We start from the raw sequence: 15,754 nt of genomic DNA on the forward strand, positions 1-15,754 counted from the left end.
CCTCCACTCTTGCCCCATCCAATGCAATGCAATGTCCCACAGAGACACAAGAATAATCTTTCTCACACAAAAAACTGATCATGGTTCTTTCTCTTTTGTTTAAATACCCTTCAGTGACTTAGCCTGTGAGCAAATGATGTCTTTTTCTATCTGGCTTCTTTCACTCATCATAGGTCATTTGCTTCTTTCCCCCTTTTTTTTTTTTTTTTTTCATCATAGGTCATTTGGTTACCCATTCTGCTACATTATGAGTTTTTTGAAGAAAGAAACAGTGTTTTATTAATCGTTAAACCCCCAATACCTAGCCCAGGGCCTGGCACTTGGTGGGAGCCCAGTGATTATTTGAGGAATGAACGGATGCATGATTCCCCTGAGACTTTGTAATTAAACTGGTCATTTCCCCATCGTCAGTGGGGCCCCAGCTTCAGATCCCTGGGTGATGCAGGTGAGTTGCTAGGCAACAGCATGAGGTTGGCTCTGGGGTCACAGTGGAGAGTGTGCTATGGGGGCTGAGGCTGAGGTAATTGGAAACACTTCTATTCAGCAGCCTCTGAACTGCCTCTGGTTTCGCCCCTCCGCCCCATCCCCCACACAGCTGCAAGACAGATCTTTTCTAAAACAGGCATAGACCATAGCACTCCCCTATTCCAAAACCTTTGGGCTCTCATTTGAGGAAACTAAGGTTCAGAGCTTTGAAATAACTTGCCCAATGTCCATATAACAAGTAAAACGCAGAGCTAAACCCAGGTTTTTCTTATTCCAAAACCCAAGCCCTTTCCACTATTTTGATTTTGGATGAGTTGAATTTGAGGTACCCATAGATCATCCAGTGGAGAGACCCAGGAGTCCATGGTGGCCTTGCTGCCCCTCCCATCAATGCCTCCCATGGAATAGGAGCTTCAGCAACAAACAAATAATTTAAGGCCAGGAGATCGTTCCCCTTAAGAGGAGGGATAATCTTGAAGGTTCTGTACAATTTGGTATCTAGAGTTCCAGTTAGTGGACTTTGATCCAGAGAGAAGCAACATCAGGCCCCCAGAGCCCGTTTGCCTGACCTCATTGATTCCAGAAAGGCACAAGAGAGTGGTAAGCACTTGGCTAAGACTGGAAAAACAGAGGAGAGTTGTCGGGAAATGTTCCTAGGACAAAAGGACTTTTTGAACAATGAGTAGAAGACTAGGGAGAAATAAGGGGAATGTGATAGAGACAGTTCATAGGTCTGGATGTGTGAATTAGGAGAGATATAATAATCTAGTTGATGCCTACTTTCTTGGGTAAAATTATAGTTCTTTAAAGTATTCATTCGCATGCTCATGCCGCAAATATTTTTGGTTGAGCCGCATACCCTAACCTCAACCACACCGAACACTGTTAGTTCCAAAAGCTCTATCCCTCTCCAAGATTTGCACGCACACATAGTTCTATAGGAAACTATGGCAGTAAGTCTTAGTCTGGATGTAGGAAGGAAAAGGGGTGTGTGAAGGACGACTTCCAGGAGGAAGTGTCACCCAAATAGACACCAGAAAGATGTGGGGACTTAGCCAGTTCAGGGGGGAGGAGCAGGGAACTGGTCTGGCAGCGGAATAATGTGTGTAAAAGTTCAGAGGCAAGACAGCGTGGTGCATTTGGACAACTGGACAAAGCTTCTCATGGCAAATTCCTATACATTCTTTTTTTCCACTCAAACATGTCCCCTGTCCCTGTGGAGCTGTTCCCAGTTATCCCAGGGAGACTTGGAGCCTTTGCTATTTCCCAAAGCCTTATGTCTTTTCTTAAAAGATTCATTACATTATATTGTCATTTATCTGGATTGTAAAATTTTGTCTGTTCTCCTAAAGACCATTAAGTACTTAAAGGCAGGAAACTGATTCTGCTTTATGACAACAACAAACAGTGGCATTAGTAAGTGTTGTTGAATGAATGACTGAATGAATTAAACTCTTTATATGTCTTCTCCACTGAAATATGAGTTTCTCAGGGCCCAGGATCCTATCTAACTCATCTCTAAGAACTCTCTGGCTTTTGAGTTTATTGGAGAGTGCACAGGCTTCCGAGCACAGACAAAGGGCAACGTCAGTTGAGTTAGGTGTTAGCCATGGGACCTTAGCCTTCCTTGGTTTAGTTTCCCAATGGTCAAGGAAAGCAATCATTCCATTTTTACAGGGCTTCTGTGAAGGTTGAATGAAAAGATGTATGTGATGTGCTTTGCACAATGCTCAGCACATAGTAAATGCTGGTTGAATGAACGGGCAGATAGGCGGTATGGCAGTGGTTGAAGAGAAGACATAGGAAAAGACAAACAGGGAAAAGATGATTCCCTTCCAACCTTAGATGAGAGACGATTATTTCCCCCTCATCACTGAGAGATGACTAAAGCACTGTGCCTCCAACTCAAGAACTCCAAATTCCAATTTACGACCCTCTAACTCAATGTTTCATGCTCAGCCCCCCTTAGACTTTCCCACTTTGCCCACTCTTTTCATGCTCTTGTATTATCTGTGAGTTCATCTCCCCACATTGAAAAATCCTGGAGAAGAGGGATCAGGATAGATTAATGCCTGGCACTTGAGGAATGGCTCTCATTAATCACATGTGAAGTAGAAATATAAAAGACAATGAGGCAACCTACTGGGATGCCTGGGTGGCTCAGTAGGTTAAGTGGCAAGCTCTTGGTTTCAGCTCAGGTCATGATCTCAGGGTCATGGGATCGAGCCCTTAGTTGGCAAACTCTGCACTCAGTGGGAAATCTGCTTTTTCCTCTCCCTCTGCCTTTTCCCCTGCTCGTTCTCTCTCTGTCTCTCTGTCTCTCTCTCTCAAATAAATAAGTAAATCTTTTTAAAAAAGCCAACCTACTGAATGGGAGAAGATATTTGCAAATTATATATCTGATGAGGGGAAGAACTCATAAAGAACTTCTACAACTCAACACCAAAAATAACTGAATAATCTGATTAAAAAATAGTCATTTTTCCAAAGAAGATATACAAATGGCCAACAAACATAAGACCTTCAGCATCACTAATCATTAGGGAAATGTAAATCAAAACCACAATGAAGGGACGCCTGGGTGGGTCCCCGCAGGGAGCCTGCTTCCCCTCTGCCTATGTCTCTGCCTCTTTCTGTGTGTCTCTCATGAATAAGTAAATAAAATCTTAAAAAAAAAAAAAAGGCAAGAAAACCCCCCCACAATGCTACACCTATCAGAATGCTAGGTATCAAAAAGACAATAAATAATATGTGTTGGTGAGGATGTGGAGAAAAAGGAACACTTGTGCACTGTTGGTAGGAATGTTAATTGGTACAACCACTGTGGAAAACAGTATGGAGGTTCCTCAAAAAATTAAAAATAAAGGCGCCTGAGTGGCTCAGTCGGTTAACAGCCTTCAGCTCAGGTCATGGTCCTGGGGGCCTAGGATGGAGCCCTGCATTGGGCTCCTTGCTCAGCTGGGAGTCTGCTTCTCCAGTTCCCTCTCCCTGGGCCTGCCGTGCTCTCTTTCTCTGTCAAATAAATAAATAAAATCTTCTAAAAATTTAAAAATAGAAATACCCTATGATCCAGTAATTTCACTACTGGATATTTACCCAAAGAAAATGAAAACACTAATTTGAAAAGTTGTATGTATCCCGGTGTTAACTGTATCATTATTTACAATAGCTAAGATATAGAAGAAACCTAGGTGTCCATCAACAGATGAATGGATAAATATGTGGTATATGTATGGAATATCATTCAGCCATTAAAAAATGATATCTTGCCATGTGTGACAACATGGATGGATTTCAAAAGTATTATGCTAAGTGAAATACGTCAAAGACAAATACCATATAGTTTTACTTACATGTAGAATCTAAAAAAACAAAACAAATGAACAAACAAAAAAGCAGAAAAAACCTGCTAAATACAGAGAACAAACTGGCAATTGCCAGAGGCGAGGGGAGTAAAGGATGAACAAAATGGATAGAGAAGTGTGGGAGGAACAGGCTTGGAACAGTTTGGAATGAATAAGTCACAAAGGTGAAAGGTGACAGCATAGGGAATATAGTGAATAGGATTGTCCTAGTGTATGGTGACAGATGGAAGCTCCACTTGTGAGCATAGTGTAACCTAGGGAGTTGTCAAATCCCTATGTTCTACACCTGAAACTAATGTAACATTGTATGTCAACTATACTTCAATTTCAAAAGATAATAAAAGGAGCAGATATTAAACAAACAAACAAACATGAGTCTGAATAGTACATTCGGGGTGATTATGGACTCTAATTTAACTCAGACATCTTGTTGTTTTTTTTTTTTTTTTTTTAACTCAGACATCTTGTTAAAAAAAAAATTCTTCCTTGGTAGCAATTTTCTGTTTGGGGCCAGTGACTTGGTTTATTGAAAAGACCTTAAAGTGTTGTTGATCTGAGCCAAAGAAGGTTCAGAAATCCTTTTCTTGGCAGGGACTCAATCCTTTCTATTATGTCCACTTCTCTACACAAAAAAAGGATTATAAAAAATCTTTCAAAATTGATTCTCTTGTAAACACTCAAAGAAAGAATGTCTATCCTGTGGCTGGGGTAATTGACTCTAAGAATAAAGTGGAGGTCTGGGGAGGGGGCTGGGAGAAGGAAAAAAAAAAGGTATTTTAATTGTAAAGACATAAAATGTCTGAATCTTCCCTCCCAAAGTATTTAGCGTAATTGGCAACAATTTCTCCCTCCCCCACTCTCTGATTGAGAGACAGCTCACTTCCTATTAGAAGAAAACCAGATCACTAACCTAGGAACCTGAGTCTTGGAAAGTTTATTTTACTAGAGCATGCTTCCAGAGGGAGCAGAGAGCAGGAAGCCTGCATTTTCTCTCTGTTTCAGTCCACCTGGTACCTGGACTTACCACCATGCTTGTGATTGGCCTCAGCTTCTCCCCCCTTCCTCTTGGGACACTTTGCAGCCTTAGAAATATTTGGGCAGATGCTTCCTGTGGAAAATATTTCACAGGGCTGCCCTCTGTTATATGAATTTCTGGTAGAAGTATTGAAGGTTTGAGGCTAGGCTCCATATTGAGATACTAGGAGGTATATTGTGCTTATAAGGGATCTGTTATTTATTTATTTATTTAATTATTCATTCATTCATTCATTCATTCATTCATTTATTTATTTATGATAGACATAGAGACAGAGAGGCAGAGACACACACAGAGGGAGAAGCAGGCTCCATGCAGGGAGCCTGACGCAGGACTCGATCCTGTGACTACAGGATCGCGCCCTGGGCGGAAGACAGGCGCTAAACCGCTGAGCCACCCAGGGATCCCGGGATATGTTATATTATTAGAAAATTCCTCAGAAATTTCTTTGCCTTGTCAAAAATTAAAACTTTTTTTTTAAAGATCTTATCTATTTGTTTGAGAAAGAGCATGAGTGGAGAGAGGGGCAGAGGGAGATGGAGAGTAGACTCGTTGCTGAGCAGGGATCCTAACAGGGAGCTCTATCCCAGGGCCCCAAGATCATGACCTGAGCTTAAGGCAGACGCCCAGCCAACTGAACTACCCAGGCACCCCTAAAACCTCTTCTTTTCTTCAGCAAGCAAACTTTGAAATTTGTTAAATTCCTGGCCATACCAGCCCGGGTGGCTCAGCCGTTTAGAGCCGCCTTCAGCCCAGGGCCTGATCCTGGAGACCCGGGATTGAGTCCCACGTGGGGTTCCCTGCATGGAGCCTGCTTCTCCCTTGGCCTGTGTCTCTGCCTCTCTCTCTAGGTCTCTCATGAATAAATAAATAAAATTCCTGGCCATACCACATATTAACTATATAGTTGGAAAGGTTGCCTACCACCTCTGAAACTCAATTTTTTTCTGAAAAATTTTCTTTGGGAAATAACAGTCCCCATTTCCGTTCCTACCTCCATCGATTGTTATGAGGTAGGGAGAAAAGATCAGTGCAAATCTCCACAAGAGTAATCGCTTATAAATTATAACTATTATCAGTGTTATACCCTGGAACCAAAGGGTCAGTTCTGCTAGTTTTTGAGCCAGTCCCACGTGACCAGTGTAGAGGTAGACTGCTATACCTCTGTAGCAGGTGGGACCAAGAATTAGGCCTGGTTTGGGATAGGCCAGACTGATTCTGTTTGTGCGATTGGTCTTCAGCTGCGGTTCTCCTATTTAATACACCTGTTGCATGGTTTTCAGCCTGCGTACACTGTGATGATGGCTATGATAGAGGAAAGCAGAAGAGGCGGTGGGATTACAGAGAAGAGGAACTGGCTAGTATAAAAGAATCAGGAGAAACCACAGAAAAATATTCTGGGAAAGATGATGTCTGAGGCCTGAAGGACAAAGGGGTTTCAGCTAGCTAAGAATTACACACTCCCTCTTACCGTCCCAGGCACCTGTTTGCAAAGCTTCAGAAATGAGGTGCCTTGCTTGGTGCCTGGCATCCAATCCAAAATCATGGACACCATTGCCTAGGTATCTCAGCTTTTTGATCTGAGAACAGAGACAGAATATGAGTACTAAATATATTCTCTCCTTCATTAATATTCCTAATCTTTTTTGGAAGTTTCTAAACTTCCCAGCCCTGTGCTAGGCAGAAGTAGGAGATAAAAAAGGGGAAGCCATGATCTGTGCTCTTAAAGACCTTGTAATCTGGTTGTGGTAAGAACTAGGCCTGCAGTACGGCTAATGATGTGTTCCTCGGGAAAGGCAGCTGTCCACTCAGACTTACCCCTCACAGGCTGGCATTACCATGGTCCAGTATCCTGACAGTCTCAGAACTCTGGTTATGTGGCACATGAAGAATGGAGATGTCTCTCAGGTTAGAGACATATCCTCAAACTCACATTAACAAAGCTCAGTGTAACATGCATAAACCCGAAGTCCATTTATTAATCTACATAAAGAAATTATTTGCAAAGACACTTTTATTTGCAAAGCAGACCAGAACACTTACATCAAAAGACCAGGGCTCTTTCTCTTTCCCTCCAAGCTTGTTACAAGGGAAGCCAAGTATCAGAGCCCAGTAGCCCAACAGGCCTGGAATTAGACCAAAAGATGTAACTGTACTCACTTCAACTGTTTCTCAGCCCTGATTGCACATCACAATCACTGGGAGAGATTTAAGCACTTATGCCTGGGACCTACTGAGATTCTGATTCAGTTGGTCCACGGTAAAGCCCAAATAGGAATCTTAATTAATTAATTAATTAATTTTGTTTTGGAATCTTATTTATAAGTTTCTAAGGTGAGTCTTTTTTTTTTTTTTTAAGGCTTTGAGAGAGAGAGAGAGAGAGAGAGTGAGAGAGAGCATGGGAGCACCTGAGTGGCAGGGAGGGGCTTTGAGAGGGGCAGGGGGAGAAGAAAAAGCAGACTTCCCATAAGCAGGGACCCTGACACCTGCCTGGATGTCTGACGGGGGGATCATGACCTGAGCTGAAGACAGACACTTAACCAACTGAGCTACCCAGGTGCCCCTGCTAAGGCAAGTCTAATACATGGCAGAGGGCGGCTTTCTAGGTCTTGTCAAGGAAATCATGACATGTATGTTGCTTGGCTAAGACTTCTTAGCTAAGGACAGTGACTTTCCTTTTTCAAGGTTCCATGGTTGACCATCCTCCCTTTCAATTCACACAGATGTTCTCCAATCAGGAGATATTATAATTGATATGGTTTCCCATTATTATGTTGCAGTAAGTTTCTAGGCCTGCAGCTTTGAGAATACTCCCAGGACATCTTGATTGAAGTTCTAAGTGTGTTCCCAAACTTTTCAGTTTTACACATGGGTTCTAAGTTTCTTATATATGGCCAATTTCTTTTGTGAAGAGTGGATTTTATTTCAGGGGAAATCTTAGTTCCATGCTTTTTTGGGGGGGGTGTCCTACTGTTTATCATCAAATCCAGAGAATAATCCAAGGTTGTGGAAATTCAAAGAGAAAGTTTAATTATGAGTTAACTCTATATGGACACAACAATGGTTCAATGGAAAGAATCAGAGTGGTTTGAGTACACATCTTGATTTTGACCTTTTCAGTTTGGGCAAAAGGCTTTATCATCCTGAGCTTCATCTGTAAATTAGGGATTATCATGCCCAGCTTTTATCCTTGTGATGAGTAATAAAGATACTGTATGAAAACTCTTTGGCATAGCATAGGCCCTCAATAATATAACCATTACCACTGGTACTATTGAGAGAATGTGTCTCTCAAAAGTTAGGGATTATTTTTTCAGAACCAAACCCCCTCTCTCTTTACTTTTTTTAGAGTAGAAATTTATCATGCTTTAGAAATAACAGTATAAAATATAATGATACATGCTCATAAAAAACTCAAGTAGTACAGTAAAAACACAAGGAAGAAAGAAAGATCACCCTTAATTCTAACACTTAAAATAATATCTTTAATGTATGGTAAAAATCATTCTGGACATCTGTATATGTATGTACAAAGCATAATCAACACATGAAATAATTCTAAAGGGCTCATATGTGCAAAATATTTCAAATAAACGATTTAATAAAAAGATCTTATTGAATTTAACTTAGAAAATAAAACAAAAGACGTCAATAAATGATAGCTATAGAAAGATTATGAAAATAATTGGAGTCATCATCTTTTAAACTATTAATTTTTAAAATATTTTTAGGGATCCCTGGGTGGCGCAGCGGTTTGGCGCCTGCCTTTGGCCCAGGGCTTGATCCTGGAGACCCGGAATTGAACCCACGTCGGGCTCCCGGTGCATGGAGCCTGCTTCTCCCTCTGCCTGTGTCTCTGCCTCTCTCTCTCACTGTGTGCCTATCATAAATAAATAATAAAAAAAAATAAAATATTTTTAAAGATTTATTTATTATTTATTTATTTATTTATTTATTTATTTATTTATTTGAAGGAGAGAGAGCAGGAGCATGGGGAGGGGCAGAGGGAGAAGGAGAAAGGATCGCAATGTACTCCATGCTGAATGTGGAGCCTGAAATGTTGAGCTCAATTTCAAGACCCTGAGATCATGACCTGAACTGAAATCAAGAGTCAGACACTTACCGGACAGAGCTACCTGCGTGCCTCTAAATTATGCATTTTAGTATTAGACAATATTGACTGATTATTGTCTGTCATGGTGGGGTGATTTACATTTCCCTAATCTCTCTCATACTGCCTAATTTTTGTTGCTCTTTTTTTTTTCTAAGATTCATAATGTTTACATTTTATTTTGTAACTATAATTCCTCTATCTGTTCAGGCTTAGTTCTAGATTTAAATAGATTCCATTTTCATCATCAGTACTTTATGATAGTTTCTTTTTTTTTAATTTACATTCATGTCTCGATTAGCTGGATTTTAGCACTAAGAATTTTTAAGAAGGATGCTGGATTCCTTAAATTCTTTCCATTTTAATGATGTCTGCCTGTTGCTTTTTTAATTTAAAATGACAACAGCTGAATAACGGCTTGCTATTTTTGCAACTCTTCTATAAATTTAGAATTTAAAATTATTTTTATTTAATTTATTTTTTAAAGTTTTTATTTATTTATTCATGAGAGACACAGAGAAAGAGAAGCAGAGACACAGGCAGAGGGAGAAGCAGGCTCTATGCAAGGGAGCCCGATGTGGGACTCGCTCCCGGGATCCCAGGATCACGCCTTGAGCTGAAGGCAGATGCAATTAACTGCTGAGCCACCCAGGGGTCCCTTAAAATTATTTTTAATTAAAGAGTTAAGAAATAGTGCTCCTGGCTGGCTCAGTCAGCAGAGTATGTGACTCTTGATCTTGCTGTTGTGAGTTTGAGTCCCACACTGGGTGTAGAAATTACTTAAAAATAAAACCGTAAAAATCATAAAAAAAATAGTTTAAAAATGCAAAATAATACGACATATTGTTTAGGGATACAAATATGCATCGAAAGTCTAGAAGGGTTCCTGGCTGGCTCAGTTGGGAGAGATGCAACTCTTCACCTTGGGGTCATGAGTATGCCCACATTAGGCATAAAGCTTACTAAATAAGTAAATAAATAAGTAAGTAAATAAATAAATAAAATTCTTTACAAAAAAAGTCTAGAAGAAAAAAAAAAGTCTAGAAGCATTCATAGGGTAACCTATGGAATGAGAGAAGATATTTGCAAATGACATATCTGATAAAGGGTTAGTACCCAAAATATATAAAGAACTTATAAAACTCAACACCCCCAAAACAAGTAATCCAATTAAAAAAGGGACAGAAGACATGAATAGACGTTTTTCCAAAGAAGACATACAGATGTCCAACAAGACACACAAAAGGATGCTCAACATCACTTATCATTGGGGAAATACAAATGAAAACTACAATGAGATATCACCTGACACCTGTCATAATGGCTAAAATCAAAAGCACAAGAAACAACAGGTGTTGGTGAGGATGTGGAGAGAGGGGAACCCTCTTACACTGTTGGTGGGAATGCAAACTGGTGCAGCAACTCTGGAAAACAGTATGGAGGAGGTTCCTCAGAGTTAAAAATAGAACTACCCCATGATCCACCAAAGGCACTATCAAGTATTTACCCAAAGAATACAAAAATATTAATTCAAAGGGATACTTGCATCCTAAAATTTATAGCAGCATTATCTATAATAGCCGAATTGTGGAAAGAGCCCAAATGTCCACCAACTAAGGAAGTATGAAAAAATGTGGTATACATATACAATGAAATATTACTCAGCCATCAAAAGAATTAAATCTTGCCATCTGTAACAACGTGGATAGAGCTAGAGAGTATTATGGTAAGAGAAATAAGTCAGTCAGAGAAAGACTCATGTGTGGAATTTAAGAAACAAAGCAAATGAACTAGGGAAAAAAGAAGAGAAAGAGATGCATATCAAGAAACAGACTTAACTATGAGGAACAAACTGATGGTTACCAGAGAGGAGGTGGGTGGAAGGATGGCTGAAACAGATGAGGAGGATTAAAGAGTACACTTGTTATGACGAGCACGGGGTGAGGTATGGAAGTGTTGAATCACTAAATTGTGCACCTGAAACTAATATTATACTGTATGTTAATTAACTTGAATTTAAATAAAAAATTTTTAAAAGATTTTATTTATTTATTCATGAGACACAGAGAGAGAGAGGCAGAGACACAGGCAGAGGGAGAAGCAGGCTCCATGCAGGGAGCCCAATGTGGGACTTGATCCCGGGTCTCCAGGATCATGCCCTGAGTCAGAGGCAGGCACTCAAACCGCTGAGCCACCCAGGCATCCCTAAATAAAAATTTTTAAAAAGCATACATAGGAATGAAAAACACCAAATTCATGATAGTGAATACTTCTGGATTCTAAAGGAGGGGAAAAAGGCTTAGGCAACTGTAGACAAATACATAGGGGCTTTAATTTTATTGGTAATGTGTCATTTCTTCAGTGGGTTGTGGTAATATAGTCAGTATTCATTATATTACTTTCTATAATTCTTTGTATATCTGAAATTTTTCATTAAAAATGAGATAAGAGGTGCCTGGGTGGGGAAGTTGGTTAAGCATCTGACTCTTGGTTTTGGCTCAGGTTGTGATCTCAGGGTCTTGAGATTGAGCCCCAAGTCTAGCTCTGTGCTCACCATGGAGTCTGCTTAGGACTCCCCCTTTCCCTCTGCCCCTCCACTGTGCACACAACTCTCTCTCTCAAATAAATACATCTTAAAAAAAAAAAAAAAAAAGATGGACACCTGGGAGGCTCAGTGGTTCGGCACCCGCCTTCGGCCCAGGGTGAGATCCTGGAGTTCCAGGATTGAGTCCCACATTGGGCTCCCTGCATGGAGCCTGCTTCTCCCTCTGCCTGTCTCTGCCTCTCTTTATGTGTCTCTCATGAATAAATAAATAAAATCTTAAAAAAAAAAAAAAGAAATATATAGGGGCATCTGGCCGGCTCACTCAGTAGAGCATAAGACTCTTGTGTTTAAACTCACAACCCCAAGATCAAGATTTCTTTAAGTAATATTTACACTTAGTGTGAGCCTTGAACTCAAAACCTAGAGATCAAGAGCTGCATGCTCCGCTCACTGAGCCAGCCAAGTACCCCAAAAATAAAATCTTAAAAAAAGAAATATATAGTTCAGTGCCCAAATGAACATTTGTGATAAGTCCTTACCTTACTCCCTTGTACAGATTTACCACTGAACAACAGCTGAAACTTGAGCTACCCTCTCCATGCTGCCTTTGCTTTAAGGCCAAAAATGTGAGTTGAGGGCAGATTGTAAAGGACCTTTAATACTTGCACCTTCGCCTGAGAGTAAGGAGAAGCTGTTAAGTTTTCAGCTGGGGAGGGGCGTGGTCAGATTTATGTTTAAGGATACTGACTCTGACTACAATAGAGAACAATTGAATGAGGATTGAGAATAGAAGCAAGAAGATAAACCAGGGCACTGGCAATAGTGCAGAGGAGAGTAAATGGGGTCTACACCAAGCCTGTGGTAGTGCAGATAGTGGGAAAGGGAAAGATAGAAGAGCTAAGAAGGAAATAGCAGCAACAAGACTTGAGAGTGATTGGGTGTATGGTAAGAAGGAAGACTCAAGGATGACTCATCTGAACTTCCTTGCGAATGCTCTTTGTACATTTAAAGTATTTGGCACTTAGTATAAACAGTATGCTATGTCATTTTGCTTTTTGTATTTATCTTTTGTCTTCTCAGTAGACTGGCAGCTTGTTGAGGGCAAGAACTGTCTTTTCTTTGGCTCCTCCATACCACCCGGTCCCATGCCTTGTGCCAGAGCTTACCAGAAACTGGTAGGAGCTGAGAGGTGCTGAGTATGATGGTCTGAAGCTAGGAGTAATAATATTCTGATGCTCTGGGAAAGGGTGCTGAGGAAAGGTGAATCTTGCAGCTGGCTGGCTAGGGCAAGCCTTTGAAGAACCAGAAGAAGAAGGATCTGGAGCAAGAGATGAGTTGAAAGCTAGTATTCTCTCTCTCTTTTTTTTTTTTTTTTTTAAATTTTATTTATTTATGATAGTCACATAGAGAGAGAGAGAGAGGCAGAGACACAGGCAGAGGGAGAAGCAGGCTCCATGCCCCGGGAGCCCGATGTGGGATTCGATCCCGGGTCTCCAGGATCGCGCCCTGGGCCAAAGGCAGGCGCCAAACCGCTGCGCCACCCAGGGATCCCTTCTCTCTCTCTTTTTAAAGTAAGCTTTGCACCCAATGTGGGGCTTGAACTTACAACCCTGATATCAAGAGCCACATGATCTATGGGTTGAGCCAGCCAGGCATCCCAACAATCCTGATCCTTAATAGTGAATGGGAAGTGCTTCTAATTCTAAATGGTGGTTTGTTGCTTTGATTTAGTTGGTTCCAATCTATCATAACACCATACAGAGCTTCCTGAAAGCTGGGCCACTAAAATCATACTACAAACAAATAATAACATTTTATTCATTTATTCAGTACCTTATTCAAAATAATTTTTTGTTGAGCACCTGTTATCTTACACACTCTGTTCCAAGTGCTGAATTATGAAACTTATGATCTACTGGAGAGACAATGATGAAGTACTTACAAGTACAATAAATGATATAAACGAGAAATATAGAGTATTATAAGATCACATAATAGGAATGTCTAAACTTATCTTTGGGTTGGGGAAGGCTTCCTTCAAAAGTAATGTTTAAGTTGAAATCAGAAGGATGAGCGGGAGTTAGGAAGATGAAGAGCTGGGGAGGTGAGTGGGAAGAGACACTGTGAATGGCATTGGCATGTGGGAAGGCCAGAGGCTTTAAGGAGCCCAATTTTGTTCAGAGAACTAAAAGGTTCAATTTCTAATAACTGGAGTACTGAGCACGGGACATGAGACAAAACTGAATGACTGCTGGGAGTCAGCTCATTTAAGACTTTATGATTGTGTTAGAGTATTCACAGATCCTCTCCCTGGGACTGGCTTTGTTCTGGGTACTAGAGATATATACAGAATTGAATCAGACTTTAAGTACCTTAATCCCAGGACTTAAATAGCACATCAGGTGGGGGTAGAGACACTTTGACAATGGAAATGCGGCATGATAAATATGATGGTAGAAGTAAGAAGAGATTTTCATGAGAATTCATAGGAGAGGTACTTAAGGAGTAAAAATAATTTCCTCATATCTCCTTTTATTTCCTATTGCTTCCAAACTCATATTAGATCAGTCAATTGTAGGACTAAGTTTAGATTAATGTCATTTTTAGGCATGCAGAAAAATTGTTTAGCCACTTAGGCAACCAAGCAATTGCTAGTACGATTCTTGCTTATGACTTCTTTATTTTTTTCTTTTTAAAAGATTTTATTTATTTATTCTTAAGAGACACAGGCTCCATGCAGGGAGCCCGATGTGGGACTCGATCCCAGGTCTCCAGGATCTGGCCCTGGGCTGAAGGCAACGCTAAACCGCTGAGCCACCCGGGCTGCCCTTGCTTATGACTTCTATATTATATTTTCCTTTTCACAAATTCTCACTCATTCTTTAAGATTTGGGTAAACCCGCCTCTCTCATTTTACACGAGGTAGAATTGGAAATCTGTTTTTTTCTTTTTCTTCCTGTATCCCCTATAGACTTTTTCTCCCCACTAGATTTATTTTTTTTAAGATTTTATTTATTTATTTGAGAGAGAAAGAGAGAGAAAGAGAGAGCATGAACCAGGGAAGGAGCAGAGGAAGAAGCAGACGCCCACTCAGCAGAGGTTCAATCCCAGAATCTTGAGACCATGACCAAGCCAAAGGTAGATGCTTAACTGACTGAACCACCCAGATGCCCCCTCCCCACTAGATTTCTGAAACATAGAGCTTTTGTCTTGTTCATGGTTCAATCAGTCATTCAACAAATATTTATCAAACATCTGCTATGGGCTGATCATCAGGATAAGTGCCACAGATTCATTGGTAACCTGGATAAGAATCCGTCCTTGCTGTTGCAGAGCTATAGTGGAGTAGAGAAGGCAGACAAGTAAGTAGGCCACAACAGTAAGTATGCCAAATGCTATGATAAGGAAAGAGTAAAGTGCCATGGGGAACCCAGAGCAGGGATATCTACCTTACTAGAGGTATAATGGAAGGCTTTCAGAAGGAAGTAATTTAAGCTAATAACTGGAGGAAAAGCATGAATTTGCCAGGCAAAGTGGCAGCCAGGGAGCCTCAGCTGAGACAGAGCACAACACATTTAAGAAACTGAAAGAAGGGCAGCCCTGGTGGCGCAGCGGTTTTAGCGCCGCCTGCAGCCTGGGGTGTGATCCTGGAGACCTAGGATCGAGTCCCACATCGGGCTCCCTGCATGGAGCCTGCTTCTCCCTCTGCCTGTGTCTCTGCCTCTCTCTCTCTCTGTGTCTCTCATGAATAAATAAAATCTTTTAAAAAAAAAAAAAAAAAAAAAAAAAAAAAAAAGAAACTGAAAGAAAAGAAAAAAAAGTTTACAGGACGGTAGAGCTAGTAGAGAGGGGAGGGGCAGGGGTCAGGTAAAGAAAGAAGGGAACAATTAGAGATAGGTGTCTAACATGGTGGTATACAGCTAGAAAACGCCATGTAAATACCCGTTGGATAAATGAATGAGCCATTCCAAAACCTGAGAAAGTGAGACTTTAGGGAAAGCCAAGTTTGCGTGTGATTTTGTTCCCTTGTTCCTCTGGGAGGCATTGTAGTGAGTTGGTTAAGAGCCTGGTCTCAGGCACCAGCTGCTTAGATTTGAACCCTGGCTTTCACAATTAATAGCTGAGGTCACCCTAGACAAATTACATAACCTCTTTTGTGTCATTTACCTTATCTGTTAAGTTAGAGAAGATAATAGTACTTCTTAGGATTG

The sequence above is a fragment of the Canis lupus genome, chromosome 15 (assembly GCF_003254725.2).
Source record: "Canis lupus dingo isolate Sandy chromosome 15, ASM325472v2, whole genome shotgun sequence".
Taxonomy (NCBI): Eukaryota; Metazoa; Chordata; class Mammalia; order Carnivora; family Canidae; genus Canis; species Canis lupus.